General features: G+C 39.9%; 1 protein-coding gene across 5 annotated transcripts in view; it reads left to right on the top strand.

Annotated features, from left to right (window-relative positions):
• The first annotated feature begins 1,868 nt into the window (after positions 1-1,868).
• Positions 1,869-23,434, top strand: part of LOC129764357 (cAMP-dependent protein kinase type II regulatory subunit) — a 193,508-nt gene continuing 171,942 nt past the window's right edge. Inside the window, exons 1-2 of one of the 5 annotated variants that reach the window (XM_055763345.1) lie at positions 1,869-2,330; positions 2,466-3,286. The gene's annotated coding sequence lies outside the window, so the exon portion shown is untranslated. The remainder of the gene's footprint in view (positions 2,331-2,465; positions 3,287-23,434) is intronic. The other 4 variants (XM_055763344.1, XM_055763346.1, XM_055763347.1 and 1 more) reach the window with 4 other exon arrangements.

Here is a 23,434-nt window from a genome sequence, read left to right on the forward strand (position 1 = left end):
AATATATGAAGTACAGGCAACTTAATCAGATTAATGATAATTACGGAATACTCAGGTTGGGCGGGGTTTTTAAATTCTTGAAAACGGAACAGTTTTTATTTAATTTAGAATGTATCGGTGCTTATATTTGGAAAAATATTTATTCTTCGTGTCCACGTGGATATAGTCTATACCCTCTCCCCACTCTCCGTGGACAAGCGTGAACATTTTGATACCCCCTACCCCCCCTAAAGTTGTCCACGTGGTATGTGGACAGCCCCTCAGGTGTTTTTCAGCTCTGGAAACAACGAAAAATCACAGGGAGCCAGATCTGGGAAGAAAGGAGGTGCAGTATCCAGATGTTCGCAATCTCGAAGCACAAAACACAATGCCATCAACGTGAAGCCTAGTATGAAGAAATAAATTCTAATTGGACAAACTTCTCACTGCAAAACATATGGGTAATCGAGTTTTTAGAGTTTACCAATTTTGCTTCCACATTTTTCAATCTTTTTCACTGTATCATTCGGCCTGATTCTACGTGGCGCTGAGACGCTTTCTGTTGTTGCTCTGGTTCTGGCTCCGGCGTTTAGCACGGCTTCTGGAATGGATATGTAGTTCAGTGATGATGACTCGCGGTTAGATAAATGAAAAACAAAATCTATGTCATAGATATATTTAAGAGCAAATAAATTGACTTCGTGTAATGGAAATATTTCCGGAGTGTTTTTTCGTCCGATCGTCCGAGATTCACTACTGCTTTCACAAGAAATTCAAACTAATTGCAATTCGTCACTTGCACTGTGAAAATTGAAGATAAATTGATTTTATTGACACATACAATGCCATTACTATCGGTTCTTTGAGACCAAAAACGACGCCTATGTTTTTCCTTCCATTTTTCATTTGTTTTTATGCGCTGTCGACACCTCAAGACATATCAACGATTGTCACCTAGAAATCCCAGTTCATGTGACAATCGTAACGTAGATTTGAGAAATACGGAAAAACGGCGAGAGTTCATTCAAATGAGATTTCTCACGGCATACGCCTGGTGGAATCGCGTGACATACGTGACAATTGTCATCTCACCTCACACGCCACGCAGAATCAGGTCGCTTTTAAATTGGGCGGAGATCAACAGACAGCTCAAATCTGACGACACGTTCTCTTGATTAGTGTTTCACAGCTAATTGTTCTTACAATAGGTTCCGTCACAGCAAAAAAAATCCTCATCATCATCTTTCAATTGGCAATTCCACGTGCTTTCAAAATTAAAACCTGGCAATAGTTACAAAGCCTATAGTCCAAATAAACAACCCACAAACCACATTGTTACGATACTAAAAATCTAGCGCACCTGTAACAAATGTCAAGCTACTTTGACTAGGGTGCACACCTGTTTTGAATACGCGGATCTCTGATGGTGGATTCGCTACTGATAAGAAAAGTATCGATGAATGAACTTGACTACACACTTCTGTGTGAGTGTAATCACGAATAGTAGTGCTCATCTCACGTGACTCTCTCATATGACTACAATTTAGTATTTAGCACAGAGAATGAAGCGGCAGCTACGTCAAGCCAAATGTAATGGTAATGTCCTTTTGTTTGCTTTTGTTAAACTATTTGCCAAACAGAAGCAGTGAAAGTTTGTTAAATTGCTGATCGAGAGGCAAACCCCTATTGTAACCTCCCACGTGCAGTGCGTTGACTCTGTGTTTGGACTCGTGAATAGCTGCTCTCTTTCTCACTATTTTGCCCCGTTTGTTTGCCTCTGAAATTCTCACCAAATAACCTGTTCACGTATATTGTACGCGTTTGTGGTGTACGTGTGATCCATTTGGGTGCACAAACAGTGCGCTCTGCAGCCGGACGAGCAATCGAGCACCTTCACTGTTAGAAGTGACGTTCAAGCCGTAGGTCGTGTTTTGTACGCCCCTGTTGTCATTTTCGTGGAGCACAACACACTATACTTTTTAGTTTTCATTTGTTTCAATTCCAATTCTAAGCCAACTATCGCAAAAGGCATCGCGAAAGCAAAAAGTGTATGTGCGACTCACACACAAAACAAAACCCGCTGAATTCGTAGTTTCGCTGTTTTTTTTCTTTCGTTTCTTTCACGATTTTGTTAACGATTTTCCCAAGTGAAGTTCACAAAAAGCAGGCGCAGCGAGTATGGGCAGTTGCGTGCAGCTGTATTAGATTTGTTATTAGGGAAACTTTATTTTCCTGCTCCTGCTCCAATCTTGGTTACACGGATAGTATAACGTTTTGTGGATCGCCCGTCCTTGGATATTTAGTGTTCAAGTAAATCGTTCTGCGAAAATTTTCTTGTGGTGGTTCTAGTGGTGAGTTTTTTCCTCCAGCTTGTTTGAATAGTGCTGTGGTGAATTAGAGAAGGCTGCTGTCAGAAGTCATTGCGTCCGGCAGTCATTCAATCATCACCGTACAAACCAATTGTATTAACCATAGTTCTCTCCCAGGAGGTGAAAAATCAGGGGAGCATTTTCGGGGCTGATAAGGAGTGCAAGAGAGAGTGAGAGGAAGAGAAAATATTAGATGAGCAAAGAGCCTATGAAAAAGTGACCACAAGCTAATGTGAGAGAGAGTGGGTGGTTTGTATCTAGCGTACGAAGAGCATCCTTTCAGGCGGGGGGGGGGCGCGTGGAAAATTTGGTGAAAATTCTCGAAAGGGAAAATCGATGCTAGAGAACGAAAGAGCATAAGCTTCGCAAAGGATCATCGCTCTGTCATTGTGTGTGATAACTGCTGAGGGAGTGTGATTTCCTTTTTTGTTTCCATTTGGTAGCCGGGGTTGATGAAACCCTCACGTGCGGTCAAATAGGCAGCGACTACAAAATTGTTTAATTTCCCGTAGGTTATTATATTTACATTCTCATGCTCTTCACTATCTTGTGGTGAGGGAAAATTAAGGAAGAGCTGCTTTTTCCTTCAGAGCCAACGAAAAGCTTTCATCGCACAAGTGTGTGCACGAGGTGTAGCAAAGAGCATAGCATAAAGTGAAAGGTAAAAGAAGATTTTGTGTTCGCGATCGAAGGAAAGGTGAAAACTGGTCTCTGACAAGTTTCTCGTTGGTGTACGAAGAAAGGTGAAACGAGAGTGACGAGATCTTGGGTTTGTCGTTATCAATATTATCGTTCGTTCCCTGCGGCGTGGTCCATTTTTGGAAGAAGTGGCCAGAAGTGGAAGGAAGCGCGTGTAATTGTGTGAGTGTCATTCACCGTGTGTTGAATTCAGCTGAGCAGGAAACTACGCTCCAAATCGTGACCAATTTAAAAATAAGGTAATTGCTAGAGAAATTATTACTTGTATCGTGATGTGGAGGGATAAGCGAGTAAGATGGATAGGTTGCTGACTTGTACAATTACATTATGAATTTCAAATTTCCATTAATGAGGACCCCGTATACATGCTATTCTACAATATTTAAACAACTCTATGACAATAAATACTGATCAATGATGGATGTAATTTTTGGGGTTTCAACATTAAGCATTTTGAATGATTTATTTTGAAAATTCCATTCGCTGATGGTTATATTTCGGTTCGTGAGAGAAGCGATATTAGGTATGTACGGGAAAGTAAATTCTTTGTGAGTGGAAAATTTGGTACTTTCGTATTAGCGTCAACGGAGCCGAAATACAATAGATAGCATTTTTATTGTTCGCACTGGAATTCAAATATTATTTATAATGTTGTTGCCTTGTTATATGCAGTGTTTTGTCATTTTTTAGTGCAACCTGTGTTCCATCCATTGCCCGGTTAGTTTGAAACATAGGAGAAGATCCTTCAGTTAGGTCTGACCGAGCGTTAGCGAGCGTCGGACGGCATGCATTTGCCCGGTTAAGTTTTGCTTTGAAATACAGCGCGGACTCGATTATATACAGTTTTTGATTTCTTTTCACTGTATATAATCGAATCCTGTAGATAATCGAGTCAAAAAAAATTTGTGTTATTCGTTTTTTTTTGCATGTATTTTTTGTTTTTGAATATTAAAGAGGAATTTGGGTTTTGATTCAACCCCTTAAAGTCAGAAAACACCTTTCTAACATGAAAAAATAGATTTATCCGGATTCATTCAGAAGGTGATAGACGATCATATTTGATAAAAGAAAACCTTCTACACATATGTTCGAATTTCAACAATGACAAAGTTATAGAACTTTTTTTTTCAAACTTTCAAACTGGCTCTACATTACAAAGTACGCTACAGAAGACGATTTTGTTGCGTTCATTTGAAAGATGAAAAATTTAGTACAGGATTTAGTAGTGGAACATCTAAATAAGCGGATTTTAATAACATTTTGGAAGTGAAAAACTTAAAAGTTAATTATTTTTAATGTGTTATTATTAATTTTATCCTAAAAAATTATATTAAACTAGATTGTTGCTTCTTAACCGTTCTACAATTTGTTCTTTGACACCGAACTTCTATCGTTCTTAATTTGTCTGCAATATCGATATAAACAATTCTTGGTGAAAATTCAATCAAAATCTTCAAAAATCACGATTTTTACCCCACTGTACATGTAATAGCCACTTAAATTACACCTTAACGTTGAAAGGTTACATTTATTCTTGAAATATGTCATATTTGAAACATAAAAAAAATATTTTTTTCCAAACTGTATATAATCGAGTCCAAAATTGTATATAATCGAATCACATATAATCGAGTCCGACCTGTATATCATTTATTGAATTTCGACTCCGGTGACGCTAATACGAAAGTACCGAAAATTCTAATTATCGGAATAATTGCACTAGTGGGATGAAACAGACAATTGCCAGTAGGAGTGAAATGAACTGTGGAAAGTGTGTTTATTCTATTCCTAAGGAATGCCCTGCGTCTATAGACTAAATTCAAATCACCAAAGGAGGACTGTCTAGAAGCTGACTGGAACCAAATGGTTGAGTGCCTGTCCGTTTATATTGCTGAAAAGCACAATATCACTTCTAGATGGATTATTTCGATTTTTTTTATAATTTAACGGACATTCGTGATGAGTTGTTGAATAAAATTATCCCTCTCACGAACAATAAACTTCTACGCTTCGTATATTACAAACTTGTCCATATTACCCGCATCGAAAAAAAGTCCTACTCTCTGGTTCATTCTCTATTTCAATTTCAGTAAAAACATTGGAGAACATTTTTTTTGTAAAACATTCAAGCGATTTTGTCGAAAAAATATTGTACTGAACTGTAAGAAACTGTATTCAAGTTTGGGAAACATGAGTTTCCAAAGAGACAATTGAAGTTCTTCTTAACATATCCGTTTTATCCCCACTTCCACTACATATTTGAGCTCTCGGTTGCTTGGTTCAAAATTGTGAATCCATACAAAAGCAAAACAAATACTTTCATGTCTGGAGGTAGATAAAGCTTACGGCGGGGTCTGATTCTTGAATCCTCGTGGGTACTTAGGGGCTGTGCACATACCACGTGGACAACTTTAGGGGGGGTAGTGGTCGCGAAAATGGTGAGGGAGAAGGGGGTTTATATAACATTCACGTGGACACGATAAATATTTTTCAATGATGCGCTTTATTTTCAAAAATTATTGAACTTTCCGCCCATTCTTAGTATTCTGTGTTTATGAAAAAAGGGTTGAGCTCCTTGAGTGCGTCAAACATCCATATTTTTCATATCGCTGGACTTCTTCCCTGGAATGTGTTTTCTGAAATTCAAAAGCGATCGGATTATTTCCATTGATAGGAGAGAATCACGCATTCCACTAGGATGAAGACACAATCGAAGAATGTTACAATTTTATAATACACTCGACAAAGCAATTAGAAGAAAGAGTGTTAAGTTGAAAAATTTAACTGATTTTTGAAAAGCTGTTAGAAAATCCAACATACATGGTTTGAAAGCTTCAACTGCAATATTTCAAAGCTTCAATTTTTGGAATATACAACGGACACATTGTTATCTTGCTGTGTGTGAATGTAGTGAATAAAGATATAGGAACAAAAAAAAATACAACTTCTTTCTGTTATTTCAAGATTTCTCGAGACTTTTAGTAATCTGCTTTCACTGGATTCCAAGAACTTTCCTGTAGGACATTTCAATACAAAGTTATTTTTGTTTGAATGAAAAAGTGCTCCATCGTCTTAGACGTTTGTTAATTCAATAAATGATGAACGCACTGCTAATCGATAGGCAGTTCTGGAAACTCCAATAAATTGTGTGCAAAATTCGTTGATTCGACGAAAAACGAACTAAATGTTTTTTTTTTTATTTTTATGCATCGATTTTTTAAAAGTTCCAAAAACAGTTTTTTGTGTTTTATTGTATAGTGTTATTCATGCACTGATTTTCAAGTGATTTCAAAAATTATTTTAAAATTTCGACTTGACACTCTGTACCTAATTTTTTTGTCGAATGTATTAAAAGCACGACATTATTTTTTTAGGTTCCGCTCCTTTTTTCAGCCTCGCTCCTTCGTTTCTATTTGTTGAGGTTTGCGAGAATGGAAGGCGAACAACACATTCTTTGATGCATGAGCCAAATCTCTGGAGATGTGTTCCTAACAACGATGCTCTTTTTTAATTAAGTAATTTTTGTAATACAGATTCATTACAGATATCTAAAACAACCATTCATGAGCACCTGGTAAAGAATAGTTTCGTAATACGCTGCAATGGATGGGTTACATATTATTTGATCAAAAACATTTGATTGAACGCATCTTCATTTATGAATCACTACATCAACACAACTAAAACACGTATCGTGTTTTGCTTCGAAAAAGTCATACACTGTGTTTGAATTGGATTGGAAAAAATCTATATTACGAGCTTCTACTCTCCCAGATGGAATCCCCTATCTTACACCCCTGCTCGGAAAATGTCAATATTTCAATTGTTAGTTGGCTTCAGAAACTGTTGAAGTGCCTAAATCTCAGCCTTCAGTGGAGTTCGAGAACTGTCCAAGTGCCTACATGGCACCTGAACGCTTCTGAGGTGAGTTTAAGAATTATCCAACATAATGGGGGTCGAATTCCTCCAGGACAATGTCAAATCTAATGTCTGTTTGACAATTCGGCAAACATGTTTTGTAGTTTGGCTGGGACTCTATCCGCCATATTCACCAGATATTCCTTCCTTAGATTATCACTTGTTCAGTATCTCGTAAGAACTGTGGCTCACCAGACAGCATAAAAATACAAAACGGTGCATATATAATCGAAGAAATTCATGTCTATAAAAATTATTCCTTAGATTTTTTCATAAAATCGGCACGAGTTTTCAGGGCAACCAAATATTTCCCACGATTAACAAAGCTGTACAGAAAATATTGGTTGATGGAATCATCAATCACGAGGATATTGCAGGTATTTAGTTCTGACTAGGTTCATTCTAGCCGCCATGCACTACCCAACCAAGTTTTGTGAGTGCTTATAAGATAAAATATTCTACATTAATACACTAATCTTGATAGCTGTGATAAATCTGCGGATCTGCTAAGTGGATGGCGTCAGAAATCAGGCACTGACTAACGCCTATGAGTTTGAGCGGCAATCCGCCCGCAAAGCGAATTGAAAATTCAAAGAGCTCAGCAAACCTGCGTTGGCTTTTAATAAAAATGTGTGAAGATTAGATCCATGAGTAATATTTTCATATAGACTACAGCAGACAAAAAAAACTAAAAAGCTTCCCGAGCTCGGTAAAAAATAAAACAAATGAGAACAAACCATTTAATAGTAATAGCTAACATTTTTACCAATAGAAAATATGGAATAGAACATAGAAAATTCAATTATTCTCTCTAAAAATGGAGGGATGTCCAGGTGGACAAGATGGGGAGGGGTATCAGGAATATCCATGCTTGTCCACGGAGGGGGAGGGGGGTTGTCTAATATCGTGCTTTTTCTGTCCACGTGGTATGTGGACAGCCCCTTACGTATTAGCGTCACCGGATCCGAAAAACCAAAGGATAGCAGTTTTATTGTTCGCACTGGCGTTCACATATCTTTTGTATTGTTGTTGCTTTGTTGTATGCAGTGTTTTGTCATTTCTTAATGCTACGAAAATGCGTATTTAGGATTTGGATTTGGAGCAATTTTCATAATGATTTTTTTTTTGTAATGAAATTTATTCCGAGGGCAGTGTAATGGGGACGAAGTCACCATCTAACGAGAATAAGGAACCAAGCCGAACCAAGATGGTTTGAAACATAGGAGACGATCCTGCAGGCTATTCCTGAATACAGCTATTTTGTTTCGTGTTTCGATTACTGAATTGTGATGCTTCAGAAGGGTTCTATTTTGAAGGCGATAATATAGATTCAGATGATAAACAAAGCAATTTCTTTAAAAACACTGATTTCACAAATTTTTTGTTATCGATAGCAGATGAAGGATCAGAAAAACAATTCCGAGAGAAATGTGAATGTTTGGAATAATTCAAACATAAAAATCGGTTTGAACGGGATAAGTCTCGCCCGAATCCGCTGATAATAAATAAATTGCACGTATAAACAGCAAATGGAGCGGAAGACGAGAGCAGAATAAAACCGACATGAAACAAAGTTATTGAACGAGATTGAATCAATCACTCACTACCAGTGCTGAAAAATATCAATTCATTCTTTTGAATTCGAACGACAAATACCATCAGCCATCGGTTGACAACACTTCTCTTCTAACCAATATCGCGGGCTCATTGGCTACTTTGACGTACGGGCATGTTTCAGTCGGTGACCGGAATAAATCGCCACAGTAAACAACTGCAACAGAAACAACCGCTTAGAAAAAGTGTAGTAGGCTAGAAATATTTGGCGCGGGAAAAACATCATGTGCCTCACATTTCTATTATAAATTTATTCTCTTGTTCTCGTTTTTCGAAATTTATTCTGAGGACAATGTAATGGGGACGAAGTCCCCATTTGGCGAGGATAAGGAATCGAGGCGGCCCATGCCGCCAAGATGACGCAATCCGAGTCCACCGCCGACCCGCCGTCGGAAGCGGCGGTGTCTCGCACGCAAACCTGGGATCCACTGATTGCCCGGTTAGTTTGAAACATAGGATACGATCCTTTAGCAATGTCCGACCGAGCTCTAGCGAGCGTCGGACGGTATACGTCTGCCCGGGGCGTTACGTTTGCCTGGGGCGATACGTTTGCCCGGTTAATTCTTGTTTTGAAATACAATACCGCGCCACAATATTTATAGCCTACTACACATTTTATAAGCGGTGGTTTCTGTTGCAGTCGTTTTCTGTGGCGATTTATTCCGGGAACCGTTTCAGTCATACGGATCTCTCCAAGGCGCCTAGAAGTATATCCTAAGGTGAGGCCGTTTCGTCACTAAGTTGGTTAGGGGAGCGGTATATGAAAACAGTACGAAAGAAAGCAGAAGGGGAATCATTTGCTTATAGCGTGACAGACTGATCACGAGCGAGCTTCGGCACTAGCGTATTGTGTTTTGTTTACAAACAAAACACAGTAGACACAGTAGAGTTTTAGCAAGTTGGCCCACCTTAGGATATACTTCTAGGCGCCTTGAATCTCTCCACACTGTATCCCTTCAATTCGATTGAATTCACTCACCTTCATTCAAGCCGCTTGTCTTGCTGTTATTTGAGATTTACGTTTGTCCCTATGAATTGAACTAGTGACCGACACTCAATTGACATCCGACGATTTTTTGGTATGTTTTCAGAGAAAAACAGAGGAACAACTGGCAAGAGTGAATTTTTTAATTCTTTCATTCTTACGCTCCTCGCATTACCGTGGGAGTGTGATGCTCACACATGAGCAAGGGGCATTAGAAAATGCTCTGTATATGCCCCGCTTATATAGGGTTGGGGAAAAAGAAATGTCGTATTTCTGATCGAAATTTGACACTTTATTTAACATACTTAAAATTATCCAATTTAAGTCAATGATAACTTGGAGCCAGGTCCGGACTATACGGTGGGTGCAATAGGACATCCCATCTGAGCTCCTGTAGCTTCTGGCGGGTCATCAAAGATGTATGAGGCCGAGCGTTGTCCTGGTGGAAAACAACACCATTTCTATTGATCATTTCTGGCCGCTTCTGGTCAATCGCCTACTTCAAACGGTCAAGCTGCTCACAGTAGAGAACCCTCAACTCGGCAAGACCCTCGGGGTCTGGCCATAGTTGAGCAGCTCATAGTGGATGATTCCCTTCCAATCCCACCAAACACACAGCAAAACCTTCCTGGCTGTCAATCCGGGCTTGGCGATGGTTTGGGCCGGCTCACCGCGCTTCGACCACGACGCAGGCGTTGATTCGGTCTAAACGATTTTTTTTGCGTCAACTCGTGTGGCATCAATACATTCAGCTTTTTTTGGAATCCAATCTTCTGCAAATGGTTCCAAACGCTTTTATGGTCTATACCCAGTTCCTGGCCAATCGAGCGAGTGCACACATGCCGGTCTACTTGGATGATTTCAACGATTTTATCGGTTTCCACGACGATTGGCCTACCAGTACGGGGTGTATCTTCGACAGCCACTACACCAGAACGAAATCGATCAAACCAACGCTGTGCTGTGCGAATCGTTACAGTGTCGGGTCCATAAACTACACGATTTTTTTCGGCCCCCTTCGTTGCAGTTTTACCTCGCAGGAAGTAAAAACGTAAAATATGGCGAATTTCTTGCTTGGTGGACTCCATCTTTGACGCGACATAACTTGAGACTGAAAAGGACAGTCACAACACTGTCAAAACGACACTTGTAGCACAGATTGTCGTCTTTAAATAGCCGTATAGTATGACCCGATGTGATAAGTACAACAAAAGATATGTTTAAGTGTTGCCATATATTGACAATATACGACATTTCTTTTTCCCCAACCCAATATGACCAAAATCATGCTTCAATGCGGAAAGCCGAGGTTGTGAGAATGAATTATTTGTTTTCGTTCGGCCAAATACATTCATCGCATTCAAATGAGAAGTAATAGCGTTCGTTTGACAATGAACCCTTTCGGATCTCAGTTGACAAGGCTAGCCAAATTCAAGCGATCGATCAATGCTTTCTTTGATGACGAATAGTATTCTTTGTCATTTTCGTCGATTTCTTTCGATTGAGACTGAATTTTCACCGCACTGCCATTACAAAGCAAAATTCAAAATCTCAGCGATGATTAGCATAAGATCGTGTCCGTAAGTTGTACATAGTCCGAACAACTTTTCATCCTTAGTTGTGCAAAATTCATCGTAACCTTGCGCAGTGAAAGCTATGCTTCGAGAGTACAGGTAGCTCTCGTACCACACATTCTTTGCTAACCATAAAAAAGTAGTAGAGATAGAATCCAAACGAAGTTGAATTTCTAAAGTGTGAATTAATTAAATCATCCTGTCGTGCTTTTAAACTTAAAAACGAGGAGATCAAATGTAGGTAACCTAATAATGTGAATTTATATTAAATGAGCGTTCTGAGCTTTGAGCTCGCTATATTCAACTATGAACACGTGTGCAGAGAAGAACCTCCGAAACCCCCGTAACAAAACTCAAAGATTTGAGGTTATCGAGTGGGAATAAGTACCACAGGATGCCGGAAAGTGACCTCTTCGACTGCCGTTGTGCGATCAGGCAAATAATGCCGGAGACATGGTCATGTGCGACCAGTGTGAGAAGTGAATCCACTACAGCTGTGCGGGATACGACAAGCTCGAACGGGATCAGTTGGAACTGGAAAAGGAGGGGCTGAAAATTCAGTACGACATACTGAATGGTTCTTCTGACGGTGGTGTTGGATCAACTGGAATCGCTGGAACTACCAGTGGTGCCGAAAAGGCTCCATAATTCTCTGCTGTCAAAGGAAACAAGTTCGTCCAGCCGAGTTCAACTATTCCGTCATCCACCTCCACCACCTCCACTCCCGGCGAGGAATTGAACTCCACCAATCAACTGCCAACGTTCGCTGGTGTATGTTCGACGCAGACGAATTATGGTCATCCGTCCCACAAACTGTGTCAAACTTCGGGCTTTCTTCACGAGTTTCAGTCTAGAAGAGGACCACTTCAGCTGGATTCTTCGCAGCCGACTCCTGCTCCCTGCATCGGTACCACAGGTGATTCAGACGTTGCAGCTTCTGTACTGACTACCGGAGCAGATAATTTACACGCTACTTCGGGATGTTTCTGCACCGAAGGCTGTGAACCTACAGTCACTCATTGGGGTCTATTCTGAGAGTCGCTTCAAGACGTTACAGTCAATTTGCGCACGTGTTTGTATTCTGAAAATCGGCGTAATTAAAAAAATGCCAGGTGCAATGAACTCTTTTCATTTTTCATTGTACTTCCGAGTCACTCGACTCTTAGAATAGGGTTAGAATTGTCATATAGCTCCGAAGGGAAAAATGTCACTTATACCGACTTGACTCTCAGAATAACCCCCATTGTCTTCGGAATGGGAGTCTCGCTGGTTCGCTGCAGGCTATAGGAAGGCGCCTGCAGGCGAAAAAGTGACGTTGTCTAACGTGGACGGGCAACATCACCCTCGAAGAAGAAGATTCTATGCAAGTGGAAATTGAGATTGCAGGAACTGGAGGGAAGAAGCGCTATGTCCTCGATGACGTTAGGACCATCAAATCTCTTGCGCTACTGAAACAGATGCTTCGCTACAAGGAACTCGCTGAACGCTATGGACATTTGAATAAGTTGCCAATACAGGACTTCGAATAGGAAGCAACCGATATTCTGATCGGTGCAAAACATAACAACAACGCAGCAAATAAGAGAGGGTGAACTGGATGAACCGATAGCTGCTAAGACAAGACTTGGCTGGGCAATCTACGGGGCCATACCAATTTCCCTACCACAGCTACAATCTTTACATCTGCGGCTGCGACTTGGAATGCCAATCGGTGGAACACACGTCACAGTCTCATCAAACGAAAACAAATAACAAGATAGGGTAAAAAAAATTGAAGTACAAATCTTAACCCACAAAATCGTGTATTTATTTTTCAACATAGCTCATTTTTCTCAACCTGTTACAAGTTCTTTCATAAATTGATGTCGACATGTTCTTACGTGGCCGTGCTTGATTCTCCGTTTTGGCCTAGTTTCCGAAAGTGAAGATAATCTATACATTGAAGAACTTTTCGTTATGTTGTATAGCAAAATGTATTCTTTTGGGAACATTCTTTGCCACAACATACCATGTCCCACCGTCGGTTCATGTGAACTTTGGCAAAACTCAGATGTCTTCCGATGTGAGAAGGTGTAAGATGAGGAGCTTTAACCTTTTAAACCCTCTTTATGTGAAGATATTTTTACCAAAATTTAACGAATTGTCACCCGAGTAACATTTAAATTGAAATATTGCTTTATTTGCATAAGCGATTTTGAGGTATTCGAAGGTGTTCTGGCTATTTGCTGCTTATCCCGGTCAGAGAGCTTCGATTTACGTGGAGCTATTTCCTTCTTGCCCTATCCTTGAGGATTCGTCTAAAAAAAATCGGTAAACGATTCTTGCACGGAAGAGGCATCCTGCCAAAAGAAGAAAGAATCTTTCGCTACTTTTGTGCGTGTCGGTACCCCACGAGTTTCGTCATCGACTCCTGCTCCACCGTCATTCGTTCGACTGACTGATCCCCGCGTTCCAGCTTGGGTTACGATGGCGGATTCGATGGCCCCGTTTAATGTATATACAAAATGTATGCTGATCGATAAATGCCAATCAGGGTTATATACTGTGAGATGGGATCGAGTGACGCGCTTTTTGTGAGCAGATATAATTCAAGATTGTAAAGTGTCGGTGCGGAATTTGTTTATCACCCCCATGTGTCGTAAAAATAATCGCGTTGATAAGAAATTTTATCAATCGGAATTGTCAAATTATTTTTTCACTGTCAGTCGACACGTTTTACAATTATCGTTTCACAATCCAACATAGATTTTATTTACGAGCCAATTGAGAGCTTAACGGAACGGATGGTTCATTTTAAAGCTGGGTTCAAGCATTACATCTTCATGATAACAAACGTGTTATCCGAAATCCTAATCCACGCATGTCCTGTGTGCAATACTCCATTTGACGGGGAGGGGTAATAAATTAAATTTGCCAAAACGGAAGGTGGGTGCTGTTCAGGCTTCAAAAATATGTCCGCCGCATATTCTGTTTTCATACCGTCGCGTGAGTGACGAAGGAAAACAGCATGTCATTTTCCGTCCATTGAAAGCAGCGAATCCCTATGGTATTGGTGTGCACACCTGAGGCCGAACGACCGAGACTTGTGTGGGTGTGGTTCGTATACTGCTAGAAAACCAGTGGAATCACCGCTGGCATTTACACACAACCCCAAACCGGCGTCAGATACACCCCGTCGTATTCAGGCTGCCGGTTGAGATTGGGAGCAGAAAAAACGATCCGACAGGTAGCAGCGGTGGTCGATATTATGAGGGATATGCGAAGCAAAAAAAAAAGAGAAAAAAAACGCCCACAAACTCCTCCCAGCGTGGTATCCGCCGGATTAACGCACCACTAAAAAAATAAGAGGAACGAAAAATTTCTTGCTCGCCAACACTTGTGGTATAGTGAGGGATGGTTCGAATGAAAAACAACAAAAAATCGATTGTTATGCATGGCTGAAGTTTATTTGAACAGAGTGGGAAAATTGTAATTATATACACACATCTGACCCCTTTTTTATATTTTCTCAATTTATGTCATATTAGAATAATGAGGTGGTATTCAATTACCAGTTGGTCGGCGTTAAGTTAGAGCGGAATCAGTGACAAATTTTAAATTAAAAAAAATAGATAATGATAGCGTTGGATCAAGACATTTGTTTTGCCGTCTCATTGAACGATCCAACTAATCTTCCTCACTATTCGTATCGGTGCAAGCTCATATGAGCTTTGACGTAATGAAAGAACCCGCCCTAAACTCGCACAGATTTTCTTCGGATACCCTCCACCACAGTTTGAACTCTTCTGGCCAACGTCAGCGGCCATTTTATTTCACGATCTGTTGATGTCTGCAGCATCCCGAGTCACTTTTAGCACTTTTCTACAATTTCCGCATGATAATTGTCCAATATTTTTCAAATGGGAGGAATTGGGGGCAGTTGAGAGGATTGAGGCCCTTTTCAATGCAATCGACCCCATTGTCACGGTACCACTGAAGCACCTCTCGGATGTAATGACAGCTTGCCAAATCTCTCCAAAGCTTCATCGGACCTTTGTGAGACTCAATAAATAGAAGGAGACGCTTCTGCAAATACTCTTCCCTATACATTTTCGAGTCCATTGTCTGGTTTGTGACGAGAACTTTGGTTTTCTGTCCACAGCTCCAAATCCCTCGCCAAATCAAGAACTTCCTGGCAATTTTATCAGCGAAAACTTACTTAAATTTGATGGGGACATCCCCTCTGGTGTTATAGAATTTCAGGTCTGGGAGCTGTCCAAATCCATAACTTTGATTATAGTTAAAGCCTGTCCACGTTAAATTTCGGACACCAAGATGATGCCAGTAAAACAAAAGTTCACGTAATACAACAAAACCGATTGTTTATTTCAGTGAAATAGACTTTTATCTAAAACAAGGAAAGCTTACTTCGATGTTAATTACGTTGTCTGTAAAATTCACGAACTTTCTCGGGAACATCTGCCATTAGGTCCCGTACAGAATCCTCAGATATGCTGGCGGCGGCGCTTTTCCATCTCCTCTTGAAATCATTAATGCCATTCGTTTTCTTCTTAGTTTCGAATAGTTTTCGTTTAATTAGAGCCCAGTACTTTTCCACTGGGCGAAGTTCTGGACAGTTCGGTGGATTTGCTGTTTTTGGCACATATTGTACTCATGTGCATTATACCATTCCAGGATGGATTTTGCATAATGACAAGAGGTCAAATCTGGCCAAAACAACGCTGGAGAGTCATGGCTTCTTATGAATGGTAGCAACCGCTTTCGGAGACATTCCTTCTCGTAGACATATTTGTTGATAGTGCCGGTAGAGACGAGAGATTTGGTTTTTCGGCCACAACTGCATATGGCCTGCCAAACCAAGTACTTTTTGGGGAACTTAGACTGCTTCTTGGTCCTGAAACACTCGACTACGGCATTCCTTCGCATTGCAGTATAAAAAGCGAGACCCGGAAGCTGTTTGAAGTCTTCGAGAACATAAGTTTCATCGTCAATTATGGTGCATGAACATTTTTGCAAAAACTGGGTGTAGAGCACCTTAGCACGGCTTTTTGCAGTGAAATTTTGCTTATCATCACGATTGGGCACCTTTTTCACTTTGTACGCCTTCAGTCCATGCCTCTGCTTCTCTTTTTTTATACATATGATTTTGATTTTCCAACCTTTCGAGCCACATTTCTAACTGAAAGGTTGGGATGTTTCTCAATAATGGCATCCACCTTTCGGTCCATCTGTCGGGAGCATACTTTTCAATTTGTTCCGCTTCCAACCTTCCGATCCACAGTTAAGCGCTGGTCAAACGATTTGCACACACTAAACACGGTACTCTTCGGCAGTTTTAGCTTTTTGGCGAGATCGCGTACCGACAGTGTTGGATTTTGCTGCCGTTCGCGCAAAATGCGTTTGCGTACTTCCACTTGATACGACGCCATTTTACCAAACTGAAGAAGAATGTAAATATGTTGGACATGGAAATAAAGAGGGTTTCAGCTGTCATGTAAGTGAAATATTTCATTGATTAGTGAAATATTTCATAAACTACACTGGAAGAAAAGTGTCCGAAATTTAACGTGGACAGGCTTTATGTTTTCTGGGGTTGCCGTAGTTCAAAAGTCCCGGATTTCTCTTAATTGTTCTCTATACCTTCAACCTCAGCTTCCGACTGTAAGTTCTACTATGATGCGTCCCCTAATCATCTGAACAACAGTAGTACGTTCATGGGAACGTTTCAACACACATGGTCAATTTAGCCACTTTCAGCGATTTTAGTATCTGACCTCGTCGGATATTTTGCTTATTTTTTTTTACCTGGAACAGAGGATCTACTCTAATAACCCTAACGTTCTCAGAGGAACTTCGGAATCTACCACGCCATGATTATATAATATATAATATATTATATATTAATATAATATATTTTTTGGTTGGAAGTTAGAAGAAGAAAGCATCCTTCCTTCCACTTAGCACTCCACTCAATCAATCAGATCTTGAGCTATTGCTTCTGAGTTGGTTTTATATGATAATACCTTACAGAAACGATGCGAAGATCGCTCCAAGAGATAATAGTTTTAATTTTTTTAGCTAAAGCATGTTCGCCCTCGAAAAAACAATACTCAAGCTGGCCAGATGTCGCAATTTGTTTCTGCACTGCACTGAGTATGCATCGCGAATATTCTTCAACTTCTTCTTTTTGTATTATAGAGGCTTCAAGCATCAATTCACGAGAATCGTTTGAAAAGTCCGTGCACTGCAAAACTGCTTAATTGTTGGGGGTAAACCATCTCTATTTTTCATCATAGTCTCCTTTTAGGCTTATACACTTCGTCCAACGCTGCTTTAGTCTGTTGATCTCTTCCGAATAATAGAATTTGTTCCAGTCTGAAGAGTGCCAGTTTCTGTTTCTGCAATCACCTCCTCGTTTGAATAAAATATTTGTGTCATCAGCCATTTCTTAAAATTTGCGAACAAAGATTAATCCGAGAGAGCCATATTTGGAGAATAAGGGGGATGTGAAACGAGTTCCTATCCTTATTCATTTATTTTGGCTTAACGTCTTTACAACATGGCTTGATTCACAAATCTTAACTCGGTTCGTGTCTATCTCTCTCCAATTCCGTGGACAACCCGCGCTCAACATGTCCTGATCCATCTGGTCTGACCATCTTTCGCTCCTCGTCGTCTCGTACCAGCCGGATTCCCGATGAACACAATTTTTACAGGATAGTTGTCCGATATACTTGCAACATATCCTGTCCAGCGTATCCTTCCAGCTTTGATCACTTTCAGGATACTGAGTTCGTCGGTGAGTTGCGTGAGCTCATGGTTCATCCTTCGCCTCCATACGCCGTCCCTGCACATCACCGAAAACGGTTCTTAACGCCCGTCGTTTAAAGACTCCGAGTGCTAGCAGGTCCTCTTCGAGTATTCGTTTCACCACGTTTCGTGCCCGTAGAGGACAACCGGTCGATTGCTAAGTCTGTTTGATCCTAAGTGTTTGTGAAGACCATAGTAGGTACGACTCCCATTGATAATGCATCTCCGAATCTCGTTACATTGTCATTACCAAGGTAGACAAATTGGTCCACTATTTCGAACTCATCGCCATCGATAATTACACTACTACCTAATCGGGTCCTGTCGTGCTCGGATCCGGATGGTTTTAGACACATTGATTCGCAGTCCAACTCTCTCTGTTTGATATAATGTTCAGCTACCATCTCAAATGTTCTACCGACAATGTCTACGTCATCAGCGAAGCCAATGTATTGACTGGATCTATTGAAGATCGTACCACACAAGTTAAACGCCGCTCGTCTCATAACACCCTACAGCGCAATGTTGAACAACAGGCAAGAGAGACCATCACCTTGTCGAAGCTCCCGGCGGAACTCGAATGATTTAGATAATTCACCCGATATTCGCACACAGCACTCTATTCTATCCATCGTCACCTTAACCAATCTTGTCAGTTCTTCGGGGAAGACGTTTTCGTCCATGATTCTCCATAGCTCTTTTCATGTTATTGAATCATATGCGCCTTTTAAGTTGATGAATAAATGGTGCGCTGGGATTCTGTACCCACGGCATTTCTGGAGGAACTGCAGCAAAGTCAGATCTGGTCAGTAGTAGAAGGACCTTCGTAGAATCCGTTCTGATAACCTCTTACGAATTTGTTTGTATGTGGCGGTCACTTTCGGTTACTTCACGGTTCGTTCGTAAGGATATTCCCATCTTCATTTCGACACATTTCTGCTCTAGCAGGAGGACCATCATGTTTGCGGATGATATCTACATGAATATGACAATGGGACAATTTTCTAAACTTGAAGTTGCTTTGAATGACTGTGTAAGGTATGTTTATAACATAAATCGATGGACATCAGTACGTCATCTCCAAGGAACTCTTCTGGGTTGCCCTTTCTGCAACTTTTTCATGCTTTAAGATCTAGTTTGTTCTCGAAAAGGATTCTGAATCGGAGAGCACCTGATTATCGTTTTTTTCCAAACTTACGACACTCCGAGGGAGACGCACTATGGGTTACGGTTCATAATACTTATGGAGGATCGTTGTTCGTGAAGAGTGTGGTATATTACAATTCACCCCCACTTGAATTAAACCGTGATTGTTCGGAAGCAACGTTTAAAAAAAGCTGCACTTCATTTTTCCAACAGAGGATTTAGTTTTAAATTAAATTTTGTGTTGTATAAGTATAATGTTAATGTAAATTGTGTTATACGTTCATGCTACCGATATGGCAAGAAAAAGACATTAGTGTTTAAGTCATCTATATATATATATATATATATATATATATATATATATATATATATATATATATATATATATATATATATATATATATATATATATATATATATATATATATATATATATATATATATATATATATATATATATATATATATATATATATATATATATATATATATATATATCTATATCTATATCTATATATATATATATATATATATATATATATATATATATATATATATAAATGTTCTGTTCGTTTGTGTACGCGTCAAAAACTCGAAAAATACGAAACCGATTGAGCTCAAAGTTGGACACAATATACAATCCACTTCAAGGAGTGTTGTTACGGCATAAAAAATGGGAAAATTTGAAGAAAAATTATATTATATACGACCAGAGTGCGTTTCTGAAATTGAGCTTCTAATGAAAATCGACTATTCAGTAATGAATATGTGTTCTATCCGATTGAGCTCAAACTATGACACAACATACAAAACAATCAAACACATCTAAGATTGTTGTTACAACATAAAAAAATGAAAAATTCAACTCAATCATGCATCCACTATGTGCCACAGCAAAACGTGGCAGGGTACAGCTAGTGATTTATAAATAAACTAAACTAAACTAAATTTTCAAAATATCAAAAAAATTTTAAAAATTAAAATGAAAGAAAAAAATATTAGGCTGTCAAAAAAGTCCTGCGGTATTTTTTTTTAATTTTCATTTGTTCATATAATTATACAATCATCTGTTTTAAGTCAAATATGCGCCGTTTAGTTCGATGACTTGTTCCCAACGAGATGCCAACTTCATAATACCCCTGTTATAGAAGCTCGCTTCCTTATTAGCAAAAAAAACTCGGATAGCCAATTTTCACAGGCCTCTTTTGTGGCTAACTTCTGACTACCTAGCTCGTTCGCCATGGACAAAAACAGGTGGTAGTCACTTGGTGCAAGGTCCGGACTATACGGCGGATGCAAAAGAACCTCCCTCCCGAGCTCCCGGAGCTTCTGGCGCGTCACCAAAGAAGTGTGTGGCCTGGCGTTGTCCTGATGGAAGACAATGCGGCCTCTGTTTATCAAAGATGGCCTCTTCTTCATGAGTGCTACCTTCAAGCGGTCCAGTTGTTGGCAGTACAGGTCCGTAATGAGCGTTTGGCCAAAGGGAAGCAGCTCATAATAGATTATTCCTTGACAATCCCACCAAACACACAGCAGAACCTTCCTGGCCGTTAATGAGGGCTTGGCCACCGTCTGAGCCGCTTCAGCGGGCTTCGACCACGACCGTTTGCGCTTCACGTTGTCGTAAGTGACCCACTTTTCATCGCCAGTCACCATCCGCTTCAGAAACGGGTAGATTTTGTTGCGATTCAGCAGCGATTCACATGCGTCGATACGGTCAAAGATGTTTTTTTGCGTTAACTTGCGTCATAGATCGAGCTTCTTTGTGAATCCAAGCTTCTTCAAATGGTTAATAACGGTTTGATGACTTATCCCCAGCTCTTGGCCGATGCTACGGCTGCCACTATGCCGGTCTTTCTCGGCTAATTCAGCGATTTTGTCGCAATTTTCGACGACAGGCCTTCCGGAGCGTGGCGCATCTTCGACGACCTCTACACCAGAACGAAAACGTTGAAACCATCGTTGTGCGGTGGAAATGGAAACTGTATCGGGTCCATAAACTGCACAAATTTTATTGGCAGCTTGAGATGCATTTTTGCCTTTGTCATAGTAGTGCTGTAAAATATGTCGGATTTTCTCTTTATTTTGCTCCATATTTGCGACACTATAACTCACGAACGACTTAACCAAACAAAACACTGTCAAGGACTATATTATAGCGCGCACCTTTCCTTTCCAACAAGCTATAGTATGACTCGATACAATGAATACAACTAGAACTACGCGCTTACAACGACACCTCGCGGAAATACCGCAGGACTTTTTTGACAGCCTAATATTTAAAAAAAATAAATTCATTATTCTCAAAAAAGGAATTTCTCCAAAATTGAAAAAAAATCCTCTCCAAAAGCACCCATCTTCCGATGTATGGATGACTTGATGGTAATTATATGGGCTATTCATATATTTTTTAAATACGTTTTTGAAATAAATGAATTTAGGTTTAAAAATAAATCAGTTTTCGGTGTTTTTTTAGTTCTTTTTTTCGTATTTCTTCATGAAAATATAAACAATTTTCTACATTTCCTTCTTCCACCAAAATATTGAAGGTGTTATAGTTTTTGAGTTTGAGTTATCAAAAAACTAAGGAAAAAAAGTTTGGCACTTTCCAAAAAGTAGTCTAATTTTCTTTAGATTTCAAGTATACAAAGTTGCCTGGAGATGATGCTACGAACTCTTGAGATGATTTGGGATGAAATTCGTCATATTCGGAAGTCAATAGTTCCAGAATGATGACTATAATAAGTGAGCCACGGGCGTACGACCCAAAATGTGTCTGATTTAGAAACTTATACAATGCAATTCGAAGACAACCTTCAACCCCGTTTTGTCCGAGCATACACGGTAACTCCCAATGGCAGTAATAAAATAAAATTGCTATTAACTTCAACTCGCTTTTGATCGATAAAAAACATAGAGAGCAAAAAAAATCAGTGTATCGTACAGCAGCGGCGACTGGTGGGCAGCCAAGAATGCGTCAACCCAATGAAACGAGGACGCGCCGAGTTGACATTTTCCCAGCGTAAAAAAACAAACGACAGCGGAACTACATATACTGTCCCCTGGCCACCCGTCCACCGTCCGATGATGGTCGGCGGAAACGCCAGGGATATATTTATAGTGGTGCATACACATGAATGCGAATATGCTGCTACTCGATGCGGTGTCTACACGACGACGAAGAGTTCACGAACGGAATCGGAACGTGCGATGGGCATGTGATCGCCTAGGGCGAAAGACTATGTTGAAACACTGTTCGATAATATCTGCTGCTGGCTACCATTGAGAGACCTGCTTCTATGTGACCGTCAACTTTAGGCGTGCTTTCGAACCGGTCGACTGTACGTCTTCCAGTGGTCAACCTGGTTTATTTTGCCTATATCAGTGCACCGCCATCATTCGACATTGAATTACGCACAGGTATTCAGTCACAACGATGTTATCGTTTCATTATGTTTCATTATGAAAGAATGTCATTGCTGAGAGTTGGAGCTGCAGAAATTTCCCTTTGCTTTACGAACACTCAATACCCGAATACACCCAGGCTTTTTTTACGATTTTCCAATTAACGCGGTTTTTTTACGAGGTACGTATCCCCCGCGTAAAAAAACCTGGGTGTATGCGAAAACCATTTGAAGAAGAGATTCTTCTAACATCATCGCTCGCACTGCATTACTGTAAATTTGTCTAATGGCTCATCAGCATGAACAGAAAATTTCTGGGTATCTATTAAACATAAATTTGAGAATATGTCTTCATAAAGTAGGACAATTATCTTTTCTTATCAAAGCTTCTCTCCCTCCGATATTGAGTAGAAACAATATGGAGGTGTTGATACAACTGAAGGATGCATAGAAAATTGAATGAAGGAAAAACAGCTCTTTTATCGAGATAATGTACTTAAAAGTACACTAAATGCACTTAATAAGAGAGATTTTGTCAATGTTTTCCGACCCCGCAGGCCACAGTTGGAAGTTCAAAAGTGGTCGGAAAAATGATCGTGATGAGTTTTTCCGCTGTCAAGTTGCGTCATTTGTGTCTAGAGACGTCGGTTAATCGTTCGATTAATTCAAATAATTGAATATCTACAATTTAAATCGAGTAATTTTGTATCGAATAATGAAAAATCAAAACATGAATTCATCGAATAATTATCAAAGTAATCGCGATTAATGAAAAAGGGAACCATTTTTCCAAAAAAAAACATACAGTGCAAAATTTGTTTAACCGTCAACGTGTTTCGTCGAAATTCATTGAATATGCTAAACCATTTACGGTTGAAGCATAAAAAAGATTCCCTGGTGGTGGAGGAGATTGGGAAGAATTCAGGTGGTCTTAGC

This window comes from Toxorhynchites rutilus, chromosome 2 (assembly GCF_029784135.1).
Source record: "Toxorhynchites rutilus septentrionalis strain SRP chromosome 2, ASM2978413v1, whole genome shotgun sequence".
Taxonomy (NCBI): Eukaryota; Metazoa; Arthropoda; class Insecta; order Diptera; family Culicidae; genus Toxorhynchites; species Toxorhynchites rutilus.